The sequence below is a fragment of the Anabrus simplex genome, chromosome 3, assembly GCF_040414725.1.
Source record: "Anabrus simplex isolate iqAnaSimp1 chromosome 3, ASM4041472v1, whole genome shotgun sequence".
NCBI classification, from domain to species: domain Eukaryota; kingdom Metazoa; phylum Arthropoda; class Insecta; order Orthoptera; family Tettigoniidae; genus Anabrus; species Anabrus simplex.
In genome coordinates, this window is record NC_090267.1 from 107,344,061 (window position 1) to 107,360,107 (window position 16,047).

The 16,047-nt window shown below is 37.7% G+C and overlaps 1 protein-coding gene across 2 annotated transcripts in view; it reads left to right on the top strand.

Moving 5' to 3' along the window:
• hyx (cell division cycle 73 hyrax) overlaps positions 1-16,047 on the top strand; it is a 221,799-nt gene that overhangs the window by 56,223 nt on the left and 149,529 nt on the right. The gene's annotated exons all lie outside the window — the stretch shown is intronic.

Below are 16,047 nucleotides of genomic sequence, written 5' to 3' on the forward strand. Positions count from 1 at the left end.
CCTTCCCCTAAACTACCATTTCACTCAGTGTGAATATAATGATTCATTACCTAGGTTATAATGGCTCATTCTCTGACTACGGATGCCAATTTTCATTGAGATAGAACCACTCTAGACGTAAATATTCAAGAATTACATTTTTTGACTTTCCCTAAACTACCATTTCACTCAGCGTGAATAAAATTATTTATAGTCTATATTGTAGCGACTTATTCCTCGGCTTTGAATACCAATTTTCATTACGATAGGACCACTAATAACATAAATATTTGAAAATTAAATGTTAGGCTTTCCCCTAAACTACCATATCTGTCATTATAAATACAATTATTTATGACCTAGATTGTAGCGACTTATTTCCCGGCTTTGCATACCGATTTTCATTAAGTTCTCTTTAGCCGTTTTCTAGTGATGAGTGTACATACATACAGACAGACAGAAATTACGGAAAAGTAAAAAGTGCATTTCCTTGTTACTGTGGACATGACCGATACAGAAATACCATTCTTTTCAAATTCTGAGCAGTGTACAGACAAAACTTTTATTTTATATATATATACAAAGCGTGTTCATACAAAAGTGAATTTAAAAAGTGTTCCTTTCATTATTATTATTATTATTATGACATTTTTCAAGTTTTCAGATATGCATCAGTGGGTTCTACATACTTTCTGGTTCATAGGTCATTCAGAAATTGCACACAGTGTGGTAAATACGGAAGCAAGGGCAAGCACAAAGTGCCACGTCACATTTCTCGCAGTAGTAGACAGTTTCCCATCGCCTTTGGTTTGACAGGCACACAACACGTTTTCTTGAGTGATTCCTACATCCGGTCGGCGGATTCTCAGATAATACGTCTTTCCTAACCAAGCCATTATGTCACACGGAACAGTTTACCATCATATACAGACCAATTTAAAAAAAGTTATCAGAACATGGACAATGGAGTTCGCAGAACAACAACAACAACAACAACAACAATGACAGCTCGCAAATTTAGTTGTTTCAGTGTACAGATACACAAATTAATTCTTTACGAAGAATTTGGTACGGACCATACGAGGCAACACGAGACAGCTGTTGGACTGCCGCCCAGGCGCGAACTACCCGACTGGCGTGAGACCGGATGAAAATGAATAGGACAGCAATAATCACATCCAATATGAATGGAATTTGTTTTAAATTACGATAATGGATGGCAGAAGTGATAAAGAATAGTCAGACGCCTATAGGAAGCTAACCCTACGTAAGAACACATTATTAGAAGTACATGAACGCCTAAAGGCGTCAAACCCAATACTCGTGCGACAGCTGTTGACGCCTTTATGCGTCAAACCCAGTTAAGGGGTTAAAGGTAAAAACCTATTTTCACATTCTTCAACAATTGCTTTAAACCATCCCAGTGTGTGTTTACATTTTTATTTACCGTTTTCCACCGACAATAGTTACTTTTTAAAAACTCCCTCTTGCCTGTTTTATCAGCCATATGGTACTGCCCAATAGTCCTAATTTTAATAACTTCCTTTTTTTTCACATTTCTTGTTAACTACCACAAAAACAGCTTTGTGATCACTGATACAATCTATTACTTTGGTTTCTCTATAGGGCTCATCTGGTTTTACCAGCACCACATCCAGAATATTCTTCCCTCCAGTTGGTTCCATCACTTTTTGAATCCGGTGCCCTTCGCAGATTAACTTATTTGCCATTTGTTGGTCATGCTTCCTGTCGTTCGCATTAGCTTCCCAATTGACATTTGGTAAATCGAGATCACCCGCTACAATTACGTTTCTTTCCATGTTGTTTCCCACGTATCAAATAATTCTGAATCAGCGTTTGCACTACCCTCTCCCAGTCTGTACACTCCTAAGACATCAAGTTGCGTATTGTTTTTAGAGATGAGCCTTACACCTAGAATTCCATGTTTGTCACCTTTAACTTTTTCGTAGCTTACAAATTCTTCTTTCACCAGAATGAATACTTCCTCTCCTATCATTCCCAACCTATCTCTATGATACACACTCCAGTTCCGTGAGAACTCCTATTACAATATCTGGTAAGTATATATCTATTAAATTACTCAATTCTATTTCTTTCTTTACAATACTTCTACAGTTCAGCACTAACATTTTTATGTCATCCCTACTTGATTTCCAGTTCCTTGTTCCCTTATCACCGCTCCCTAGGCCACCCTATTTCCCTGAATGTACCTCCCTATAGCCCTTCTAACAAGGCACAAGATATAAAATTTTTAAAGACTTATATCCTTTAAGCAGGATTACCAATCACATGTACATAGGTTTAACAAATTTGTTTTTCACTCAAGATTTTATAGAATTTTACGCCATGGACTAATGCACCATATTAGATTATAAGTTTTTGTACCATACTTTCAAACTAATTTTTAACTTATCATTGGCTGTTATATATTTCTTGTCATGTGTTTATATTGATTTTGGGTATTTGTAATTTGCACCTTCATATCATTGGCTGATGATAATACAATTAGTGTCGAAAGTAGTACCATTCTCTTGTGAACGGCATGCGATATAATTCACATCTAGAACTATGATTGTATTGAAAAGGTGGATCCAAAATATATTTAATTCATTGTAATCCCAGTTCAATATGGAACATTATGAAATTCCTTTCAACATTTTTATTAACATAGATCAAAGTAGTAATCCAAATGGTAACTTAATGAAATTTCAGACACCTTCATTATTCTTTTTGGGGAGATCATTAATACATTTTTTTGTTAAAACTCCTTCAACAGATACATGTAGCCTTTCTACTATTTCTTCCCTTTCAAATTCCCCTGAACCCCTCCCTCTTGCCTCAGCTCAGAACTGTCATAATGTGTTCAGACTCTTCATAGCAATGGATATGTAGTTATCCATGAAATGATATGAAATTTAAAGCAGTTGTGATAGCCGCAAAGCATATCATCAGTTTCTCAGAGACACCAAACTTCATGCAAAAAAAAAAAAAAAAAAAGAAAAGACAGAAGATTTTTAAAATTTCGTCAGTATTTTATTAGGAAGGGAATAGCCATTCCAGGGCAACCTGCATAAAGTGGGCTGGTAGTCTGCACAAGCTTACTCTCGGGGACAATATATGTAGACCATCATTGGAAATTGTGTATGACTGGATTTTTCTTGCATGGAACGTTCAGAGATTGTTTCTAAAACTTTCACAAAAACGGGATTCTCAACACGCTTAATGGAAGTAAAGATGACTACTTATGGAAAGGCATAGTTTCCAGGCGACGACAGAAGTTCTCCCAATTCCGATAGCAGTGACAATGAATAGATGTAGTAAGTCATATATAAGACATTAATATTACAGTATTTTGTCTTGCCAGTACTCGTACCTAATGTGATAACATGTTAACTGATATTGCTTTTCTTTTGGTCCATTTATCCATACCTGATCAATACTGTGACAGGCCTGCATTGGAGGTGTGCACATGCTTTGCTCTCTCTTGGCTTTACAAATCAGCGTGACTGAAATATTTTGTAGTAAAATATTGCCCAATCAATCAAATTACTGGCTTAATTCTCTTACCTGAGTTTTTAGTCGTAATATTCAAAGAAGCAAGTGCGAAGATTATGCCAGTAAATACGGTATATTCTGCAAAATTATATTTTGAAAAGTAAACTTTTTTCTTTCAAATCAAATCAAAATCTTTATTTGCAAATGAGGTGTCTACCTCGGTGGCAAATGGTACACTAAAATACATTATTGTCAAGCACTGAATATTAAATTAACAAGAGAAGAAAATTTTCCCATAATACAATATTTTACAATTTATGCTAACAATGTTTTCTACTAAACACACAGCTCATCCTTAATAAATTAATATTGTTTACAAAATTCTACTTATAATATCTCCTGTGCTACTTACAAATATAGTCAACTGATATACAGTATGTGGAATTACTTCAAATGATACTATACAACTGGTATAAGATTAATATTTACATTGCATTTATTTATTTACTATATTTTTTTTTTACCCGTTCTGGATCCTAAGTAGCATAAAGACCTGCTGCGTCTTAACCAGAGCCCCTTTTGCCACCACTTTTCAGAGTTCCTGAAGGGCCTTCACAGCTACCATAGCGGTCCCAGGGCTCTCGAAGTCCCCACTGTACTTCACCCCTACAGGCAGTCCCCTACTTTGGCTGTCCAAACTCCTTAGACCAGGGGATGGAATTAATTTATTCACACACATTTTTTTATTTACTATAACCTGCACTGGTCGAATGCCCTCTAACACTTCATTTATTTTCTCTGTTGCTGTTTATTCTCTTCTTGAATATCTGTACAGATTTTGGAAATGGGTCAAACACTACCCCTGGTAAACTGTTCCACTCCTTCATGCCCTTCCCAATGAATGAAAATTTACCCCAATCGCTTCTGCTAAAATTCCTTCTAATTTTATATTTGTGGTCAGTCCTGCTGATATAATTATTTGCTTCTTCTCCTGTATAGGCTCTATATAATCCTATAAGTCTAGTTTTCTCCCTTCTCTTAAAGTTTCCCCCCCAAGTTCCTTTAACATTTCTGATACACTACTCTTTCTCCTGAAATCCCCTGTTACAAATCTTGCTGCTTTCCTCTGCACACTATCTTATTTCTTTTATTAGGTATTCTTGGTGAGGATCCCAAACACTGTTTGCATATTCCAATAATGGACGAACCATACTCAAGTAACTTTTTTCTTTTAATTCTTTGTTGCATCCTTTAAGTAGCCTCATTATGACATGTAACGATCTGTATGTTTTCCCAACAATGTCATCAATATGACCCTTCCAGTGCAAATTACTTTCAAATCTCACACCATTTACTAGCTAATTCCAAGGTATGATTGTTACTATTCATTTATAAACACTACTTTAGTTTAATGAAACGTTACCACTTTGTGTGGAGATAGAATTTTCTTTATTGGCATATTTTACTGGGAGTATTTATTTGTTACAAACGCCAAGAAAGCTTAATCAGTGAATCGGAAATAGTGTTTCTCTCTTGGATCAAAGATTGCAGTGTCAATCCCGGTTAAATTTTCTGGTCAGAATTTTCAAATTGGTATGCAGAGCAGCTAAATGGCACCAATTCAGGTAGTCTGCCTACCATATTTCTGTTTTTACTTCCCATTATGGACCACATTATTTTACTTATTCTCTTCTTTGGGCTACACTAGTTTTGACTAGAGTCCTTGCATTTGTTATCAGTGCTCTTCATTTCTTTCTTCAGTCTTCTGCTTACTTGTTTGTAGCTATGGCTTTGTTGGAAATCCCGGTGATCTTCAAATTTATTTTTAGGTTGTTGCATTCCTGGATGTCTTTATACACCCATGTGCGTAAAAAACAGAACACCTTGAAGGCTAGATACAGGAAGTTCATTTTCACAGGACATACACATTAGGATGTTCTGCAGAAACGATTAGCATTTGTCACTTGGGTTCAGCACGTGTCCTGTTTGCTAGTAGGCACTGGGTCCTCCATAGGCACTGACTGATAACTTGTTCCATGTGTGACAGCATCAACGTGTATAAGGCGCAAATGGCGTCCTGGGGTATAGCCATCCATGCTGCATTCACTTGGTTCCACAGTATACAAATATCAAAACTTCACCCTATTATTGAAAATAATTTAAATTTGAGTAAATTAGAGATCCTTGATTGCATGTCTATTTTAAAATTAAGCAAGCCTCGGAGCTATGGGAGTAACGGAGTCCCACTCCCATTTGACAGGCGAGGGACTCCTTGGAAACAACTTGGCGAACGAAATGGAATTCGATGGGGAGCTATCGATATTAATGGGGCTTATGGAAGAAAGTAGAACTGGCTGAGTCAGCTAAGAGGATGCATCTGGATGTGCTGGGAATAAGTGATATTCGGGTAAGGGGAGATAATGAGGAAGAGATAGGAGATTATAAGGTGTACTTGACGGATGTTAGAAAGGGAAGGGCAGAGTCTGGGGTAGGGCTCTTTATCAGGAATACCATTGCACGCAACATAGTTTCTGTTAGGCACGTAAATGAGCGAATGATGTGGGTAGATTTGTCAGTGGGAGGAATTAGGACAAGAATTGTGTCCGTGTATTCACCATGTGAGGGTGCAGATGAGGATGAAGTTGACAAGTTTTATGAAGCATTGAGTGACATCGTGGTCAGGGTCAACAGCAAGGATAGAATAGTGCTAATGGGCGATTTCAATGCGAGAGTTAGGAATAGAACTGAAGGATACGAAAGGGTGATTGGTAAATGTGGGGAAGATATGGAAGCTAATGGGAAGCGTTTGCTGGACTTCTGTGCTAGTATGGGTTTAGCTGTTATGAATACATTCTTCAAGCATAAGGCTATTCACCGCTACACATGGGAGGCTAGGGGTACCAGATCCATAATAGACTATATCTTAACAGACTTTGAATTCAGGAAATCTGTTAGGAATGTAAGAGATTTTTGGGGATTTTTCTATGATACTGACCACTATCTGATCTGTAGTGAACTAAGTATCTCTAGGCCTAGGGTAGAGAAAGTGAAATCTGTCTGCAAACGAATAAGGGTAGAAAATCTCCAAGACGAGGAAATTAGACAGAAGTTCATGGATATGATTAGTGAGAAGTTTCGAACAGTAGACAGTAAGCAGGTTCAGGATATAGAAAGTGACTGGGTGGCATACAGGGATGCTGTAGTAGAAACAGCAAGGGAATGCCTAGGAACAACTGTGTGTAAAGATGGGAAAAGGCGAACATCTTGGTGGAATGATGAAGTGAAAGCAGCCTGTAAACGTAAAAAGAAGGCTTATCAGAAATGGCTCCAAACAAGGGCAGAGGCAGGCAGGGATTGGTACGTAGATGAAAGAAAGAGAGCGAAACAAATAGTTGTTGAATCCAAAAAGAAGTCATGGGAAGATTTTTGTAATAACCTGGAAAGGCTAGGTCAAGCAGCAGGGAACTCATAACAGATCCCAGGGAATCACTGGGGAGGTGGAGGGAATATTTTGAACATCTTCTCAGTGTAAAAGGAAATCATCATGATGGTGTTGCAGACAGCCAAGCTCATGGGGAGAAGGAAAATGATGTTGGTGAAATTATGCTTGAGGAAGTGGAAAGGATAGTAAATAAACTCCATTGTTATAAGGCAGCAGGAATAGATGAAATTAGACCTGAAATGGTGAAGTATAGTGGGAAGGCAGGGATGAAATGCCTTCATAGACTAGTGAAATTAGCGTGGAGTGTTGGTAAGGTACCTTCAGATTGGACAAAAGCAGTAATTGCACCTATCTACAAGCAAGGAAACAGGAAGGATTGCAACAATTATCGAGGTATCTCATTGATTAGTATACCAGTAAAGTATTCACTGGCATCTTGGAAGGGAGGGTGCGATCAGTCGTTGAGAGGAAGTTGGATGAAAACCAGTGTGGTTTTAGACCACAGAGAGGCTGTCAGGATCAGATTTTCAGTATGCACCAGGTAATTGAAAAATGCTACGAGAGGAATAGGCAGTTGTGTTTGTTTCATATATCTAGAGAAAGCATATGACAGGGTACCGAGGGAAAAGATGTTCGCCATACTGGGGGACTATGGAATTAAAGGTAGATTATTAAAATCAATCAAAGGCATTTATGTTGACAATTGGGCTTCACTGAGAATTGATGGTAGAATGAGTTCTTGGTTCAGGGTACTTACAGGAGTTAGACAAGGCTGTAATCTTTCACCTTTGCTGTTCATAGTTTACATGGATCATCTGCTGAAAGGTATAAAATGGCAGGGAGGGATTCAGTTAGGTGGAAATGTAGTAAGCAGTTTGGCCTATGCTGACGACTTGGTCTTAATGGCAGACTGTGCCGAAAGCCTCCAGTCTAATATCTTGGAACTTGAAAATAGGTGCAATGAGTATGGTATGAAAATTAGCCTCTCGAAGACTAAATTGATGTCAGTAGGTAAGAAATTCAACAGAATTGAATGTCAGATTGGTGATACAAAGCTAGAACAGGTCAATAATTTCAAGTATTTTGGTTGTGTGTTCTCCCAGGATGGTAATATAGTACGTGATATTGAATCAAGGTGTAGTAAAGCTAATGCAGTTAGCTCGCAGTTGCGATCAGCAGTATTCTGTAAGAAGGAAGTCAGCTCCCAGACGAAACTATCTTTACATCGGTCTGTTTTCAGACTAACTTTGCTTTATGGGAGCGAAAGCTGGGTGGACTCGGGATATCTTATTCATAAGTTAGAAGTAACAGACATGAAAGTAGCAAGAATGATTGCTGGTACAAACAGGTGGGAACAATGGCAGGAGGGTACTCGAAATGAGGAGATAAAGGCTAATTTAGGAATGAACTCGATGGATGAAGCTGTACGCATAAACCGGCTTCGGTGGTGGGGTCATGTGAGACGAATGGAGGAGGATAGGTTACCTAGGAGAATAATGGACTCTGTTATGGAGGGTAAGAGAAGTAGAGGGAGACCAAGGCGACGATGGTTAGACTCGGTTTCTAATGATTTAAAGATAAGAGGTATAGAACTAAATGAGGCCACAACACTAGTTGCAAATCGAGGATTGTGGCGACGTTTAGTAAATTCTCAGAGGCTTGCAGACTGAACGCTGAAAGGCATAACAGTCTATAATGATAATGTATGTATGTATGTTTAAAATTAGTTGTTAATAACTTCTTCACTTCTGATAACACGGTGTATCAACAGAAAGGTCTGGCAATGGACTCGCCTGCCTCGGGTATCCTAGGTGACGTATACCTAGATTTCCTAGAGCACAATAAGTTTCACAACAACAAAAACTTTAACAATATTCTCTTTTGGGCCAGATTTGTCGATGATATCTTAGTTATTTTAGATGAAAAAAAGCAGTCAATGTTACTACTACCCTTCTCAATGTTAATAACATTGATCCACATATTAAATTCACTCTAGAATCCAAACAAGACCAAAAAATAAACTATTTAGATCTAACCATCACCAGACACCCAACTTTTTAAAATGACAAAATCTTCAGAAAATCCACTCAAACTGCTTCCACAATCCGTCATGATTCAACACATCCACCAGACTCACAAGCGGGCAACTTACAAGAGCTTAGTTCACAGAGCCTTCACTGTACCCATGTTTAAACAAAGATCTAAATAACTAATTGAACACCATTCGATACACACAAATCCAATGGTTACAATAATTTTTTCATTGAAAGAATAATTAACAAATACAGACATCACCCTGCAACCACTTTAAAAAAGAAAAACCCAACATCCCCTTAATTTCCACTTTCACTTTTAATAAGGGCATCTAGAAATTCACTAACATTTTTAAGAAATACAATGTAAAAATAGCCTTTAAAACCAATAATAAAAATGCCGATGTCTTATGCAACTCCACTTCTGTTAACAGAATTAATAGTTTCTCAAAATCAGGAGTTTATAGAATCAAGTGTAATAATTGCAAGGAAGGAGTTTCACCACAAGATATTCAGAACACATTAATGCCCTAAAATACAATAAATTCTCAGCAGTAGGTCAACACACGCAAGACTACAACAATAATTTTAATAACAAAAACATAATCAAGATATGGACATCCTTAAAATATTAAACAACAGCCCCCTACTGAATATGACAGAAAGTTTCATACATTTAGATCAAAATTTCAACTCATACTATAACCTAAATCACATTTCTGAGAAAACCAACATTCTATTTGACCTAATTATTATTTTAAATTTTTTTAATTTAACTAATCTAAAATCAATTTTCCATTGTATTCATGGCACCTTTCCTCAGTGTTTACTCCTATTACCTCATCCCCCAGCCCGACCTTAATTAACCTCTCTTGTTTTTTTCCACCTTCCTTCCCCAATCATCTCCAAACTATTTTCTCTTTCCTTACCTTCCTATTCCTGCTTCCTTTCGCATAAATTATACAATACGTCCAACACTGTGCACCACAAATTGATTCACATATTACATATTTTATTACCTCTTCTATTCTATTTGTTTTTTTCCACCTCCATTCCCCATTTCTTTCCGAAATTGCCCCTTTCTTTTTCTTCCTTTATCTTGCTTCCCATCGGATACGTTATCCATTACGCCCAGTATTTAGCAGTGCAAGGTGAGTCACATATTACATATTTTCTTTATAAATTTTTTCTGTCATTCTTCTTTTTCGATTACTATTTCACTAATTTGGCTTGTATTACTCTTTACAACTTTATTAATTTCATTTCATTTATTTTTGCATTGAACTGCGAATATTCTCCACCATTTTAATTTTTTTAAACTTTCAAGTGCTACTTTCACTTTTCAATTTTTTAAGGACTTTAATCTTTTTGAATGACTTCTATTTATCATCTTTTTACATTGTTCACTGCGTGTGTATGGATTGTTTTCTCAGCACTACTACTACCGTTGATGATTTGTAGCTTTTAAAACTCCACATCGTGTTAAACGTAATTCTCAAGAAAGTTATTCTTCAACGACAACTATATGCATTGATGTATGCATTTTTAAACATAATCCGAAACTTTGATCACCAATGATACCTCACCTGTAATATATCCAACACATCGCAGCGCAACTATCAGAACTTCATAAGGAGTGATATATACAAACCTCAAGAATCTTCAATGCCCAAATTATTCTTCTTGAGTTCTTCCTTCAACAGCTAATTGCATCAATTTATGCATTTTATGCATTATCCAAAATTTTTGCAATAATTTTGACTTTTTCACATTTATATTGTCAAACGAATGTGTTTTCAATTTTTTTTTACAATTTCTATGAACAATCAGATACATTGTGCAACTTGCGATTTGGCTGATGATGACCTTAAAAAATAGGTAGCAACTAGTTCCGATAAATGTTTCTTCCGTAATGTAACCCACATTACTTGATTTTGTATTGAAAAAGTGGATATATTTTACTTCAATTTTTAATTTGAGTCACAGCGCTGCACCTGTCGTTTCACCATATCCCACACATTTTTGATTGGCCACAAGTTCGGTGATCGGACGGGCCAGGGCAACAGTCTGACATCCTGTGACAACAAGAAGGCACGTGTTCATGCAGCAACATGTGGTTGCGCATTGTCCTGCTGAAATATGGCGGCTGGGGTGTATTGCTGAAACGGTGTGGCTACGGGTCGCAGGATGTCATTCACGCAAGTCAAACTGGTCACTGCCCTGGACACGCATCAACTGTGGTGTGTGATTGTGTGACCAACAGCACCCCACACCATAACGCCTTGAGTTGGCGCTGTACGCCTTGTGCTAATGCAGTCAGTGTGATGCCTCTCCCAATGCGGCGATCGTTTTCAAACAAACACAACCTGGATTTGTCCGAAAACACCATCTGCTGCAATTCCTGTCCGCAGTGATGACATTCCATACATCATTGCAGTCTGGCATGTTTATGCACATTAGTCAAAAGGTAGGCAGAGAAGTGGGCGACGCGCCGGTAACCCAGACCGTAATAAACAGCGACGGACTGTCACTCCTGATAGTGAACGATGTGTTACACTGTTCCACTGTTGGGCCAGAGCCGAGGAGGACACAGATCTGTCCTGCAAGCCATTCGGATGAGGTGTCGATCTTCTTGGGGGGTTGGTCTGGGTGGTACAACCAGACCCATATCATCGTGTTCTACGGCCTTCTGTGAACCATTCTGTACACACCCGTTGCACTGCTGACGCACTTTGTCTCACACGAGCAGCAATTTCCCGGATGGATACATCACGTTCTCTCATGCCAATAATGCACCCTCTATCAAACTAATTTGACGGTACGGTTCTCGTATAAGTCTGCGAGGCATCCTGTACGTCTGCTCAAGTCACACTGATCCATCCTTCAGTTTATAGCCACAACGAGAGCCGCAGGCATATTTTACCAGTCGGTGGTGGTGCGCCGAGATATCAATGAGGACCTTGAATCTGAGGGCCGACATGGTTCAAATGCTAATCATTTCTTCAGAACATACTAATACACATGTCCTGTGAATATGAACTTCTTATCTCTGGTCTTTCAAGGTGTTCTGGTTTTTATGAACATGAGTGTAGATCTCTTTCTACATTAACATCAGTGAACGAGGCGCCCTTGGTCTTCTTGTCTGGAATTTAGGTTAAGATGCATTTGGTCTAACTCATTGAGCCTCATTCAAGGTATTTTACCTTATACTCCGCACGGCTTTACTTCTAAATTGACGTTTCACAAAACAAATGAGCATTGCCTTACCCCTGTTGCCAGCACACTACTGCCGCGAGAACAGCTGATGCAATACGACCGTGGTAATCAGTCCTTGTAAAATGTAATACCGAACCCAGAAAAGCTAATTATTCTGAATTGAAAACAAATTCATAAAAACTACACTCACAACATCCGACAATAAACAGAGAATACATTACTAAGAATAAAAGAGAATGAGGAAATAACATATCACTCACTGCTAATGGCTGGCACAGGAAGGAGGTTATGGCCGAGAAAGGGAGCGCTCCACTGATCTCAGAGTCACTTTCTTGCCACACCTCTTTCCTGAACTACACTGAAACATGCTAAATACGCATGAACTAAGTACACTAACCAATACATGGATGTAAATAAAGGTGCAGCTATTTTTATACACTGAACTACAAACCTATATTGTACTAACTTATGCTATGCCAAACTGTAAGCTACACAATACTGTACTACTGTATACTAGAGATAAAGACTAATATGAAAAACACGAATTACTGAAGAAAAATACAAAAGATCGCGAACCGTACTGAATGCCATACACGCTGAGTGGGATAGGTTAACCACGTGGTGAATGTATACAGTGAATCACAAAAGTAATCAGGTACCAGCGTTTTGTGCTGTTTGTAGACCTTTATTATCAGAAAAATATAATATAGAAAAAATCTTGGCATGGATTGAAATGGGACACATGTATTAAATAACATAACAGAATTTTTCATACTTGAAAACTTAACATAAACATTAATACTAAAAGGAACATGTCCAAAATCGCAGCGACAAACGTTTTCAGGCGACACGTGAATCAAACACACCACAGTACATTTCAATACTTTGTATGAAGTCCCTTTTGCTTTATTACTTGCTCCAAGCATTTAGACATGCTGTGAGTGCGTTTTCTTGTGTAATCTGGACTTATTTGTCTCCATTCTTTCATTTTTCTATCCTTTAAGGCTTGCCTTTTCTCTTCAGTTCATCCCATATATTTCCGGTAGGGTTTAAGTTTGGAGTCTGAGGAAGTGTATCCAAAACTTTAGGGCAATTATACAGCGTCCATGGCCTCACAATATCCAATTTATGTTTTGGGTCATTGTCTTGATATAATTAGAACTTGCCCGAAAGCCTTAAATTTTCAGCACTTTTCGATAAGTTATCCTTTAGAATATTCAAGTACTTTTGCTTCTCCATTTCACATTCAATGAATACTAATTCGCCCACCCCAGATGAAAACATGGTGTCCCAAATCAATACACCTCCACCTCCGTGCTTAACTGTGGGTTGCAGCTGTTCATTTGGTTTTCTCCAAACCATAGTTCTTCTGTTTGAAGAGAACATCTGCACTTGATTTTAATCTACAAAAATTACTTCGTCCCACCAACCAACAGGTTTGTTTCTGTGCTGATTTACGAAGTCCAGTCTTTACTGTCTATTTCTTTCATTTACCATGGGCTTCTTCCTGCTCACTCTGCCACTAACCTATCTCTTCTGATAATTCTCCACACAGTTTCAGGGTGAACTTCCTTCCCATATTCCTGCATCGCTGCAGAAGAAATTTTCGTTGCCAGTAACTTGGTCGCGCTGTTTTAGGTTTGTCTTCAATTCCATCTTCTCTGTTAAATCTTCTTATAATATCACCTACAATACTCTTACCTTTTTGTTACAACGCGACAGTATCTCTTTCAGAACACCTGTTAGCATGATGGAAAATAAGTTCTCTCTTTACAAATGATTAATTTTTTTCTTTTCTGCCCCATCGTACTGTAAAACGTTTGTGTTTACAGAACAGGAACAAAGAACATAATGAGCTTGTTCTGCCTACTACTACCCCTCTCTCACACCTGTTCCTGCCTGCGCGACAAGTGCCTGAATATTTACATGGCTGTCTTCGGGCTGAATACCCAACATACATACATAATTAATTACATTTTACGGGTACTTGTCTGTGCTATATTGTACGTCAATATTCACATTACTAAATGGACTGGCAATTGCTTCTGTTGGACTTCAAATGTTGGAAGAGTACTTCAAATTAAAAAAAACATAATAGGGTGGTTGAATACTTTTGTGATTCAGTGTTTAGCGGATACAACCAGGTTTGAAGATTGCACTCTGTCGATATAAGTCTATATGAATGGCAGCTTGGGATTGTTGGATGTCTATGTTTCAGTGCATAACCACCAAACAGAGCCAAAATCGGCCAAAACATCAATTTAGAAGTAAAGCTTTGCGGAGTATAGAAGACAGCCCTTTTCTGAATAGAGGCTCCTATTACAAGGTTAGTGTGAGTGTACATCATGGCCGTAGTGTCTTTTATATGCACTATTTTCTTTAACCAGGCTGAAGATATTGCTCAGGATTTTTCTTTCAATATCAGATTCTTAGACTTTTGCTACTCATCACAATGCATTCTGCTGCACATAGGGCCTCTGGTTAGAGGACTGTGCAGTAATGCTAGATGTTGACGGCTGTTACACACTTCAAACGTTTCTACTCATGTGAATATTCTGTGTCACCTTCTCTAGGTCTCCAGCCTGCGACTTGATTTGTTGATATGTATTGTGTTTTCCCAAACGAATTCTGCTGGCTTGCCTTTGCTGTTTGTTTTTAGAGTTATTAAATTTTCTCTGTGACCGTACCTATGAATTTAAAAATAAAATAAATAATTGTGCAGTAATCTCTGAATGCTGGAATCAACAATCAAGTTCATACTCAAATTGCCCAATATGACCCCATTTTTAACTCCTTCATTTCTCTTTGCTACTCATGGTGACTTTCTTAAGTACACAGTTGAAAAGTAGAAGTAAGAGCCTATCTCCCCTCACATGGCATGCTGGAATATACCGTGGCATACCTTATTACTTGCAGTTATGAGTACCAGTCTTTCCAGGAATATGTTTCTAGAGTAACTTGTATATGACAAACCATGAACTCAAGTCTGATTTATTCTTTTGTTTTGTTTTTTACCAAGCAGTTGAGAAAGAAAATATACCTGACATGAAGCTAGATCATCAATATATGCAAATAGGAGCACTTCATTCACCACAGTAGAGTGCATTTTCGTCAAGAAAATAATTATGCATGAAGAAATCGCGTATGACTGTTCATTTGTCCACTGACAAAGTCATTTGTTTTGTTTATTGAAAATTCTGTATGGTCTCATTTTTTCAACTGTTCAGCATTACCATAGTAAAATTCAGTGTTGATAGTAATTCAGTAAACGGCAGTTAGTTGCAATGAGATATTTGACCATCTTAGTTATTAGTAATCTTCAAATATCTTGTCAATTAAAAGGTAGTTAAAGAGGGCATTTCTTTATGTATTGTAAAGTTAGTTCTCTGAACAAACACTCAAACTCTCAAACCAATTATCAATGACTAGGGGTGTTCCATCATTCTCCTTGCTTTTTTGGCTCTTTTATTGGACAGATTTCATATTATACAGAATAAATAACACAGATAACATTTATTCTGTACGCAAAGCCGGTAGTTTAGTCTGTATACTAGTTATCAAGGTTCAGTGAACATACCTTAGTTAACTGGTGATGTTACTTAAGAGTATATTTCTCTGACAAAGCAAGGACCGGTCATCATGTATTTAATTACAAATGTTTTTGTTATAGTGCTTGTAAATATAATTTGTAGCCTTATATCTGGTTGGAAGTAAGTGGAAGCCATCTGGTCTAAGTCTTGCGAGAATAAATAAAGCATCAATCAATTAACCATCCTATTTTTATCACCATGTTCAAGTTTTGAGCTTTTGATCTCTGGTGTTGTAGTTCCTTTACTGTATAATTGAACAGTTCACATTTTA